Here is a 12,891-nt window from a genome sequence, read left to right on the forward strand (position 1 = left end):
TATGGGTCATCAAAACCTAGAGGAAAAACATCCTTTCCTCTCCTTACTCTCATGGATGTTCAAGGCAGCTTCAGCCCAGCTCTTCAATCTTGTCTCCTCCATGGCACCAGCGCAGCAACTGTGCTCCCCTACCTTGTTCTAGATTCCCTCTTTTCAGTTTCAGAGGAACTCATTTAAGTTTTGAGTCCTGGTGTTCATTAATAGGTCAAAGTAAAATAAGCTTGGCTTAAACTCCTCAAAGCTTTTGCAGTACAAATATCTTTGTACAAAGAACCCCTTATTCATGGAAGAGGGACTGCAGAGGTAATAGCAGGTTCTTCTAAACCGCTCTGAACTCAATATGGAAGGTCTGTCTGTCTATATCTGCCTGCTGTTGACACTGCTAATGATGACTCCAAAACTATTCCCTAGGGTTATCTGAATACCATGGGCATCAACAGACAGTCAGCAGAGCAGCTCACTGAAAGAGATTACAACTCCCACAAATATCAGCTTAAATTACAAAGACATGGAAGTGAAAATCCGCATGTTTTCCCATAAGCTCTCTCACGTTCTGCATTTCACCAGAAAGATGGGGTCCAAGTACATGTGTTTTCTGAAGCACTCTTAAATGCCTCCATGCTTATCTCAGCCTTCAATTTTTGCTCAGCGGTACAGCAACAGAATGTGGGGGGAAAAAAAAAAAAAAAAATCAAAATCTCTCTCTCAACTTGTAACACCGAACTAGAAAACAAGCAGGAGGTTTTTCTTACTCCTCCAGAAGCTGTGACCTAAAAGCAGCAGCAGACTGAATCCATTAGAAATTTCTGGCTACTGATTTTATGCCAAAGATGCTCTGATCACATAACAAGAGGAACAGTAAACTAGAAAAGACAAAATACCAGTAAGATCAGCCCACCCTGGTCTGAAAATTAGGTCAGCATACACTAATTATCTAGGTCAAGAGACTGCCTGAGACAAGCTGTCCAAGCACTGACAACAAAAACAAGTGTGGCTTTCATATGTTTGTCCTTCAAGCAGTAACTCTTGCTGCTCACTTTGATATATTGAATGGTGTTTTGAAGACTTCTGCTCCAAGGTAATCTAATACAAACCTGTCTGAAAACACCAGATTGCAGTGGAACACCATTACAGGTCAGGAATCAACAGGTGGAAAAGGCTATGACTGAATGAAACCAGATACAAACCAAAAGACAGGCCAAGAATTAAATAACTCACACCTGAATTAACATGCACATCCTGCCTACCAAACCCCAACTTTTGCTCCAAATCCAGATGACTGCTAAAGCCTCTGCAAGCCTGGAATGAGAAAAGGCTATAAATGCAGAAGAGTGAGGATGCAGGTGGCCAGTACCGAGGTACAACACTTATTCAGCCTCATCTTTAAAGCAAGATTAGGATCCTCAGAAGCAGACATCAGACAAACAAGTTTAGCTTGGAGGCTGGAGGGTCCCACTGGCTGGTTGTAGGGGCTTCCCACCCAGAAACCCACCCCTGCCCTCTCAACTGCTCTTGCTCCTGTTAGAGACTGTTCTATTACTCACAAAGCAGCAGTAAATCACACCAGTAAACTGCATCGGTTTAGAGCCAGGCACACAAGTTGAACTGCCACCAATTCTGCTTTCCTAGAAAGCTGCAATTTGTAGTAAATCAAGAATGACCCATAGGCAGCAGAGTCATCCACACAGAAGGACAGGAATCTCTGAGTGACATAATGTGTGCTCTGGCATAACCATCAACTACCAGCAAGTGTATTTGCTTCTTAAAATGATCCAGAAACCTGAAAGTTTCCAAAGGAGATCAGAGAAAACTCCAGAGATATCTTAAGTGACTGGTCAGAGGACCAGCAGTCTCCTCTTTGGGTTCCCTCTCTATTCTGGGTCCAGCACCTTAAAACTGAACATGACCTTCTATGGTACGAAACACCCCTTTGGCTAGTTCTGTGTCAGCTGTCTTGGCTGTGTCATCCCCCCAGCTACCTGTGGACATTAACCCCATCTCAGCCAACCCAGAAAAAAAAAAAAAGAGAGAACAAGCACTTTCGCAGGACCTGAGAGAGAAGGGTCCTTTGCAGAAGGATGTGGTTATCACATTAAGAAACTGGAAGAGCAACTTCCCAAGTTGTTTCTTGTACATCTAATGCCAATGTTCAATTTAGGAGGCAGAGAAAGTTAGTTCCCCTAGCCTTAAAGCATGGTTGGGCACAAAGTGACCTGGCAAGGCAATATGAAGGAAGATCAATGCCAGGTTTTCACCTTCTTTAACAACCAGTGGGCATCAGGCTTCAGCAATACAAAGCCACAAACTTTCAAACATAAACACACACACAGAGAAAGAATATTTCCACTGGATGTTGAGCAACAACCCTCAGCTCTCCTCTGTAATTCCAAAGTTGCTTTTTTGTTTGTTTGGTGGTTGTTTTGTTTTTTCTTTTGTGTATGTGCTTTCTTGGTGGGTTTGGGTTGGGTTTTTTTGTTTGTTTGTAAAAACTCTGAAGCACCTTTTTAAAAGAGGTACTTCAGCTTTTCACACAGAAATGTCTTTAGGCTTATAAAGCAAAAGCCAAAAAGCAAATCTCAACCTAGCAAGGATTAAGTCTTACAAATTCTATCACAGTACTAAAAAAATGTCCATTTGCTTTTAATGGAGAAAAGACTTGGCACACTCCACTTTATGGAAGAATTAGCTCCAACCAGGGCACTGTAACAGTACCTCTATCAGACCAGAAGCTGTGACTGAGTTGTATTGTCTAATTATCTAGCACAGTTAACCTGCACCTAAAGCTAGCAATAAGCTTTAGTCATCATGAACAGAACATTTGCACAACCTGTTCTTGGCTACAGAACATTTATGTACCTAGCAAAGACCTGAGATAACCTGAAAACACAGCTCTAAGCCTGACAACATTTTATCAGGCATCTTTTCATGAGCAGGAAGTACATAGATTATCATAATGCCAGTAACCATGAGGACTTTAGAAGGCAGAGTGCAGATAATATGCAGGTGAACCACCATGGAGAAGAAGGGTTCTCCAACAGAACAGACTCTGCTGCAGCTCCAGGGTCCCAGTTCAGAGCAATGATGCCAAACAGGGACCATGAGCTTCAGCAGAGCAAGAAGACACAACCACCCCACCAACTGTATCTCAAACAATGCAAGCACCCACAGGAATGCTTAACAAGGCTATTGTAACAGCTCACACCTCAAAGTCACTAATTTTTTTTGAGAGCCTAGCTGTAACTGAATAGTCAAGTACTTTCAGCATTCAGTGGAAGGATCTTCAAAATTTCAGTTTGCAAGTGTGGAGAAATTAAAGGTTTCCTCTGCCCTAGAAAGTAGAGCATTTCTACTTCCACCAGCTTCCCAATAAAATTCAGCTTCTGTCTCACATTCAGCTTCTGGGGCATCTTAGCCATACTACCTGAGGGCACTTTCACTTCACTCGAAGCATGTATTTTGTGCTGGGTCAGCCAAGATACGGTTAATGTCCACAGGAAGCTGAGGGATGACACAGCCAGGACAGCTGACGCAAAACTACCCAAAGGGGTATTCCACACCATAGAAGGTCATACTCAGTTATAAAAGGGGGACTGGCTCTGGGGAGCCTCTCTCTTTCTTACTGCTGCGGTGCGGGGCAGTCCTGGATGCTTTTGGTTCTCTCTGGAACACATAGTAGGGTACTATGGTCTTTTGAGCGCAAGCTGCTGTCCAGGACAGCAAGGAGGGGCAGGAAAGGGTATGTTTCGGTGCAGGCTGCAGTCAGAGTTCATCATTGCTCCTTTGGAGGAATTGGTTGCCCACAAAAGATGAAAGGCAATATCAGGATTATCATTTGGTGAGATACTGCACTATGAATCCCTTGCTTTCCCCTTTTTTTTCCTGTTCCATTAAACTGTTCTTATCCCAACGCACCAGTTTTGCCTTTTGTTTCCTGATTCTTCTCCCCATCCCACCAGGGGCAGGGAAGGGGTGAACGAGCAGCACATGGTTGTACTTGCTGGCTGGGACTAAACTACAACATATTTTAACTCCCAAAGGAACCCCTGCAGGTGTAATTTTACAGATTTCAATATGGTTCTGCAAGCAAATTTATCCCAAGACATGCAAAAAACTAGGCGCTCATTTAGCTCAAGGGTTTGGAGCTGTCAGTCAACTCCCAGGGGACAGCTTGGCCACCCCACAGTTTACATCTGTTACCACATTTAGAGACAGTAAAGACCAAGTGAAGAACATACCACCCAGAAATAATTGCTTGCTAATATTGCCAAAATGTGTAGAGGGAAAAAAAAAATTAAAAAAAAAAGCATCAGCCAAACCCCACAAAACCCCAAACCTCATCAGTGTTTTCTGTTCATATTTTATTCTAAAAAACTCTCATTCAGATACTCCTTATAAGGATGTGTCATCAGCACCAGAAACCCACTTCTGTTACAGCTGTTTATTCACTGTGTTAATTTCATCACATCAACACATACCCAGCTTCTAGGCATTATGAAATTTTCAAAGCCTCAAAATCCCTGCTCTCTTTGCAATGGGACAGAAAAGTAACAAAAGGGAATCTATGAACACACTAGATCCAGTCAAAAGCTGTCTGCTAAACAGAAAACAAACCCAACTTCCATGCTTTTGCTTTTCAAGTCAGCTGGTAACAAAAGCCATTACGGCTCCATCCAGGTCATGTACTTCTCAAACTCAAGCAGCAAGTGACTCTGAAGAATGTTACTAGCTGTTTCTATGTCAGCCTGTCTGCCTTAGGCAGCAATTCTTCAAATTGGCAAAGCACGTGTTCAACTTTATATGTGAAAGTAAATCTAGGAGAACCAGTGTAACCCGCAACCTGCATAGAATTAAATCATGTAACCACTGGCAGGCTCATGACATTGCATTCCCCTGCTGGCTTTGCTGCCAAAAATGTGCCCGCTAGTCAGACATAGCCTGAATACCATCAGTGATGCATTTCAGCCACAGCACATGCCTACCCCAGCCATCTCAGAGATGGTCACTGCAGGAAGACCACATGGGTCCTGCCATATCTACAAGGCAAATATAAACTGTTGGCTGTCCCTCAAAAAACACCATCATAGATGAAGACATAATTGTTCTTGGTGTCAATTATCTTGCTTCATGGCTTCAGATTCAACTTAGCTTTCATATCTAAAATCTTTGAGGTTATTTGTTACATATGAATTTGTATAAAGGTTTTTGGTGAGGGACCACTTCAAAGTTCTAAAGAAAACTAAAATGTTGTTGGCTACAAAGGCTTTTGCATGGACTGGTAACTGATTAGAATAGGAAACAAAGAGCAGAAAGAAGCCATAGGTTTTCATGAGGACAAGTGGCCACTAGTGAAGTTCCACAGATCTGTGCTAGGGCTATGCTATTCAACACACACGAGATTTGAAGAGGAAGGGAATAGTGGCATGATACGGGCTTTTAACTGAACTACCAGACAATCTCATGATACCAAGTGTCAGGGGATGATATCTCCCCAACACTACTGAACATTGCTGAAGACAATACTGTACTAGACAGAACTCTGCTTCTGCCTTGTGCAGATAATCTCAGGCACTTCAGGTCCGCTAACATGGTGCAATAAGCTGACTGGTGAACAAGTTCTACAGCTCTTATTGACTGAATGCCCACTGCACGGTTTTTAATTAAGTCCCAGAAGTAGTGATTGTGGACATCCAGTTCAGATGACAAAGGCCAGAAGCTCCTCTAGAGACATAGGAACCTACACACCATGCAAACTAAGTTTATTTTGTATCAAGTCCCTTGGCCAGAGTTATTAATTCCAGATAGACATTAAATAAGCTCTCTGCGCAATTTTCACAGAATCACAGAATGGCTGAGGTTGGAAGGGACCTCTGGAGGTCATCTGGTTCAAACCTCCTGCTCAACCAGGGCCACCTATGGCCAGTTGCCCTGGACCACATCCTTTTGAGTATCTCTAAGCATGGAAACTCCACAAACTTCCTCAGTAACCTATGCAAGGGCTCAGTCAACTTCACAGTGATAAAGTGTTACCTGATGCTCAGAGGGAACCTCCAATATTTCTGTTTCCGCCTATTGCTGCTGGCCCTGTCACTGTGCACCACTGAAAAGAACACTCTCCCTTCAGGTATATACATTGATTAGATTTCCCTGAGCCTTCTCTTTTCCAAGCTGAGCAGTCCCAGGTCTCTCAGCTTTTCCTCACAGGAGAGTTTCCCAAAACAGAAGTCACAACACCAATTCAAGAACAGAAGCCTCTACAAATGTAGAAGTGAAGGACAGTTCATATGGACTACAATAATGGCCATGTGATATGGTTTAAGTCACTGTCAGGAAGAACTGTCACCTTCAAGGGCATAAGCTATACTTCACTATCAGGTGAGAGGTGGTCTTGAGCCACAGCACTTACACTTCTTGTTCCTAGAGAAGCTCTGCATAGCAGTACCACATTGAGACAACACTGGAGCTGCTGCTCTTGCAAACTAGGCCATTTCCAAGCATGGAAAGCATCTGAGATGCATCAGGCTTAGTAGCTCTGCATCAGCCTAAGCAAATATTGTAAAGACACTACACCATCTGTATAACAAACCAAGGAAAATACAATGATTATTCCAAAGACCTCGCTATAAAAAGGAACTGGAAAGATTAAGTATGTTTTACACATTTTGTAAAGCTCTAGATAATCAGGAATCATTAACAAAAAGGACTAATGACAAAGAACATTTGAGGAGGGAACAAGTTTTCACACTCAGAAATGAGTGAATGAGATATTTTCCAAAGAATTTTTTTTAAATGAAACCCAGGTACAGAACGTCTTATTTTAAAGGAGGAAAGCACATTGCTCCTTTTTTAAGCCTCATTAGGACAAAAAGCGGCAGAAATCCACATGAAGATTCACAGAAGCTGCTGTGAAATCCTAGTGACATCATCATCTTTTCAGAACAGTTAGGATACAAACAGCTTTAGAAAAGGGAAGAAATGATAATTTAAAAGAAAACTGGTCTTCGCAGGAAAAAACCCTTGATCAGCACAGCTGAGAAAGGCAGAAAAAAAAAAAGCTTTTGTAGCAATACTTACTGTTTAACTTAACAATTAAAACTAGCACCCATATACTGCAGGTAAAGACCTAGGGAGTAAATGCTCTTTGTGTTGACATGGAGAATTTAAACATGCCAGTGGGTATTTCTCACCTGTCAGAAACTCCTGTCCTTAACTCCCTTAATAAACCAACCTGTGGGAACAGCAGGACATATGGCTCCAGCCAGGCACATGATAAAGGAAGATCAATACTAAAACGACCATCTGGACTGTCAAAGACGAAATAATACTAACATGGCAGAGTATTAGTTTGAAAGAGCAGAGCATAGGTAAATAGAACAACCTTCCTTTATCTTACGGGGTAGAAAAACAGGTGTGAGAAGACTAAGCCATTTGTGTATAGCTATAGGAGGAACTAGTCAGAGCTGGAAAAGAAAAGAGAATCTCTTGAAATCCAGCTTAGTGCATGACCTGCAAGACAATCTACTTTTCCTGTGAAAGCATATATTTAGTAAGAGTGCCATCAACAGCATCTCAGGAACATCCAGAAATACCTGCTCTGAGGTTTGTCTTTTCTGAAGGAGACATGGAAGAAGAGTTTTCCTTTAACATAAGCCACATACAAATCAAAAGTAGTCAATAGTAAGATTCAGGGGATGACATATATTGATAAATGAGGAAGTAAAGAGGTAGCACAAACACATGAAGTAGCCTCCTCTCCAATTAATGGCTTGCTTGCTCTTAACTGGATCCCAAATATTTCCCTTTGACCAGTTTTCATTCATAACACTTCTATCTTTATTCTCTGTTCTTCAATTTATTCCCAGTTCATGAATAGGGACGAATTTTGCCATCACCCATCCGTACATGCTCAGTTCATGCTGACTTCTGCACAATTTCCTTCTACCAATGTACTTGTTTCACAGCAGTTTCCAAATCCGTCCATAGGGATCAAAAGAAAAAAATAATAATTTTGACTGCAGAAACTTACCAGGCAAACACTTGTAACTGTTTTCTTTCTGTCAGAATTATTGTGCCTTTAGGGGAAGCAAAAGCCAATAAAAGCCTGGATACAGCAGGACAAAAGCTGAAAGCATAGGAGACAAAACAAAACACAAAAACAAAAAAACAAAACAGTGTAAAACAAAACTGTATGCAACCAGAGAGACACTCCTCTGAGATTGTCAAAGCATTTTCACAAAGAGACGGAAGAGTGGGAAGGTTTATTCTACTTTTCAATACAGAGAAGTCAAACAGAGAAAGGTAGAGAAGATGACTTAGGAAAAGAACATATTTAATGCTATTAAAATTAGTGGGATTTCATCCTGGTCTCCATACACAAGTTGTATTGGGAGTTTAACTTAAGTGGATTTAAACCCAGATTTAGTTAAAGTGCTGCAAAGTCCCCCCAGGCCAAACAAATATCCAACACAAATATACATGCAAAATTCAATGTCAATTTCATCAATCACTTATTTTATTTTTAAAAAGAGGGGGAAGAAAAAAGTCTAAAACCAGTGCATTTTTTCTGTGTTCAAATGTTTTGCTGAACTATTGCGTAAGCAGTTCTCCATGCCTGGCACCAAGTCAGCTGGAGCTCAGGGAAGGTAATCCCAGTGCCCTCTTGGACAGTCAGAGGCACAAGGGTCATCATTAGCAGAAGTAGTGATGGTTGTGAAGAGGACTTGTTGAATATCTCAATAAATTAAAAAATGGCCCTTGTACACAGCCAACTTCCCCTTCCCTCTCTGTGCATTTAGGGAATAATAGAGGTTATTGGGGGCTTGGACACTCTGTAGCTACATTTTCATAGCACAATTTAGTTGTCCTTTAGGGGCACAGCTCAAATGAGACTCCCCAAGTAAAGGTGACAGGAGCTATGGCAACATACAGAGATAATCCAGGCATGCAACTACAACTTGCACCTACTGTGCAGGCCTGACTTCCTACTCAATGAGAAGACCCAGCTGGTTCCTCAAGCAGGTGCAAGATGCACAGATGGACAGAAGGTCCTGCCACATGCATTGGGAGACAGTACAGCTGACTGCAAATAAGCAAGTACCCATATTCCTGGCTCTCTACCCTCCATTCCTTTCTTCATACCCCACTGTCCTACAAGAAGAAAACAAACAAGCACCCAAAGCGCTTTCCAAACGGTTGACAAGTCATCACGTGATCTGAGAGGAAAGGACACGATGGAAAATCCAGGCTCACACACTGTCATTCCAGGGATCTCATATTGTGTGAAGTGTATTTGAAGACTAGCTCTCCTACCATGGTGATGCAGTCATTGGGGACCATATTTCAGTTCCATCCTGTCAAACAACACTGCTAAGCACCAACTGAGTGCAGTAATAACCCCACCTCTCAGCACTGAAACCCAAGATCTGATCCACGAGACCAAGTCCACAACAGCAAAGAAAAACAAAGCCAGCAAAGGTAACTGAAGACTGCCAGAAATTTTGGCACCTACACTGATCGACACTCAAAACTGCCCAGAGGAAACCTTGTTTCAGTGATAATCACAATAACAGCACAGCAGAGCCATTAGCTGAGCTAAGTGCAGGGTTTCCACAAATATGTCTAAAGAACCAAAGCAACAAGGAAGCCAGACAGCACAATAGCAAGCAGCTAAGTGCTGCTCTACATACCAGCAAGGCAAGCATGTGGTTCCACTGAGCCTTAAACACCACTTCTGCAGTTCTTGCCACTTGCTTTTGTTGGATAAGATGTTCACAGGAACATGCACTTGTGTCCATGCCGGCACTCCTTCAAGAAGGGGGTCCCCATACCATGCTGGAAATATGCTGTCCCTTCATGGATTTCTGTATCACAGGCATGCCAGGTGCCTTACCTGCATGGTGACCTCCTTGATACAGCCCTCAGTCAAAAGCTGGGGGAGCTGTGAACAACATTTCCAAAGTGCAAAACCAGCTCCTGCTAGCTCTCATTTTCAGCATTGTTATTGTTCCTGCAGCACAAGCAGCACTTTTACGCCCCAGCTGCCAACTCACAAGCCCCACTGACTCCTCCAAGCCTAAGTTGTAGAAAGGAAACCACAACTCCAGTCTAAGAGAACAGAATTGGCAGGAAGAATGAACACATTAAGTACTTGCTACAATCCAGAGTCAAAAGATTCAATCACAGTTTACTTCACAGGACTTCTTGGCTTCCCATTAAAAAAAGTCTACAGCCATTTGTGAGTCCTTTTCAGACCCAGATGGCCTGGGTATCATTGACAGGTGGGGTATGATGAACGGTTACACCTGTGGGACAGGCTGGAAGCCACGAAGAGAAGCAACCTTGCTGAGCCAGAGCACACAATGTCAGATGGCATCCAGCAACAGTGCACACAGCAACGGATATTGCCCTCCCAGTCCTTTTAAGGGTAGGAGAGGAAAAGCCACAAAGATCATCTGGTTTGGCTCCTGGTGCAGCAGAAGCCATGAAGTGTCATCCAGCACTTACTGTGCAGGGGCAGGAGGTGGGACAAATGTACTTTGTACCAGCTCTGTGTTTGCAGGGATGAACAGCTCATTCAGAAAGGCATCTGATCGCAATTTAAACACTTCAAAGGGCAAATGCCCAGCTGGTGTGGACTGCCGTTGCCCTGCAAGGGAGCTGTAGCAATACACAACAGTTGAGGACCTACACCCAAGTGCCAGTCAATTGACTGCACTTTCCTCCAGCTTTCCCAGGGCATAATTGCTCTTGCTATTAGAAGTCTGTATCAAACACAAAGCTAAAATTAGAGGGCAAGGATAAACCTAAAACAGATGTTGGCAGTGCCTGAACATGCTTATAAGCAGGGTCCAGTGATGCAAGCAGAAACAGGTCAGAGCAGATGGATCTGAGCATGGTTGTTCAGAACAGACATGCAGGCAATGTAGAAATCTCCATATGGAGACAGGGCTGCAAGGAAAAGCATGTGCATGACACCCAGCCATTCATGTGACTGCTCTGAGCCATAAGCTCAGCATTGTTCAGAACAAGCATGTCAGGCAGGATGAAGCAGGTGCTGCAATACACCTGGTTTGTGGGTATGCAGCAGAGCAATAAGCTCATTCCTCCTACATCCAGGTACCCACAATTTTTCACTGCAAACTTGCTAGCATGAGCTCTTCCTTGACCTGCTTTACATTGATTTCAGTTTATAAAACGGTGTTCAGGCATAGATGATGATACAAAGAATAGGTGCTTCATTATCACTGTGTCAAAACATAGTGACATATCAGCAGAACTGTACACTAAAAGCTTAATGGATAAAAGTTTTATGCATGTGTTAAAAAAAAAAAAAAAGACACACAACAGAGAGAGGCAAGAAACTACTCAAACAAATGAATTCTTCGAAGTTTCTTCAAGCAAAGCTTTGGACATTTCCAGCATGCACTGCTTTAAACAAACGCTTCCATTTCTTAACGTCCCTGTGACATTGTCCCTTGAAAGCTTAGTCACTCATACAACCAAGAAAGTCAGCTACTGCATTTAAAAGCAGCTGCATCATCTAACCTTGTAATCCAGCATATGCAGCCAGACATTTTAAATACATTATCAGGCCTTCAGCATGGATGTTTTTCATCACTGAAGCTTGAACTTTCACTTGCAAATTACTCCCATCACCTCTGAAAAGTCTGTGCCAGGAGACATCACTTAGAAGGCAGAGGCTGCAGGTTGCATGGATGTACCAAATAGAATTTCAAGACCAGATACTAAGTTTGTTTTCCGGCACATTGTTTTATAAATTTAGCAGGTAACTTGCAATAAAACAAAGAGATGTCTGAATCAACATGTTAAGAGGCATGTAGTCTGGAATTTTGCCCAAGAAAAATATTAAAACAATACACATGTGTACACATAAATTATATATACATATATAAACTATATATATCTCTCTAAACTAGAACCAAGCAGCAAACAGCAAGCACGCTAATGTACTACAGATGTGAAAGCTAATAAAAATGGATGGATTCCTTCTAAACAACCCATTACAATGTAGTGGACTGCTGTAACATATATAGTAGTGGATGATTAAGGTAGATAAGTAAAATTAATACAGAAATACATGCACTTTTGAGGGAGAGACATGCATTTTACAGCCTAGTTTTCAAAGCTACTGATCAGCGACAAACCCTCTGAGGTCTAAAGGGCACCAAAGGCTAACAATCAGCGAGTTTACCTCACTCAGCAAGGCTGCAACTTAGCTCAAGGCAGGGAGGATTGGTATTTCTATGGGTTTGTTCTTCCAGTAAGCAGTCAGTTAACTCACTTTTTCAGGAAACAGGAGTGCTGTTGCATGACCAATCCTAGCAGAGATTCAGCCAGCTAACATGTAGGACATCAAGGCACCATACTTGACAAGATCCTGAGACATGATTTTTCTTTACCAACCCTAGAAGACAAAATTTGGGACACAGCAGAGAAAAAAGTTAAGGGATTCACTAAATCCACCAGAACAATATCCACTGTGGTAGGATTTCCCCACAGAATGCTGTATGTGACACTTCAGCCAAAGAACAGTGTTCTTCCCACCATTTACTGGATTCCAGCTCACACCTTGCTAACATTGGCCAGGATAGAGTTAAACTTACTGACAACTTTTAGTTAAGGTACCATAAGATGAAAAATAGTTCAGTATGATACAACATAAAGCAGAATTCCATTTACAAAGGTACTCCCAATCATACACACTTAACATTATTTATTCAAACACAAGATATTTTTACATAGCTGTGATGCCATGCCAAAGGGTGGTCTGCTACAGATACCATAGGCCTTAAAAATATTACATTTCAGGCAAAGAACTAGTTGCTGAGTCAATCAGTACTCTTTCCCACAACGAAACTGAGTTTCCTCCACTCC

At 42.2% G+C, this 12,891-nt stretch overlaps 1 protein-coding gene across 1 annotated transcript in view; it reads right to left on the reverse strand.

Moving 5' to 3' along the window:
- Positions 1 to 12,395, reverse strand: part of LRP5 (LDL receptor related protein 5) — a gene marked incomplete at its 3' end in the record, with an annotated part of 243,316 nt that extends 230,921 nt beyond the window's left edge. Inside the window, exon 1 of the mRNA XM_080346094.1 lies at positions 12,299 to 12,395. The remainder of the gene's footprint in view (positions 1 to 12,298) is intronic.
- Positions 12,396 to 12,891: the final 496 nt, after the last annotated feature.

This window comes from Nesoenas mayeri (assembly GCF_963082525.1).
Source record: "Nesoenas mayeri genome assembly, chromosome: 5".
Taxonomy (NCBI): Eukaryota; Metazoa; Chordata; class Aves; order Columbiformes; family Columbidae; genus Nesoenas; species Nesoenas mayeri.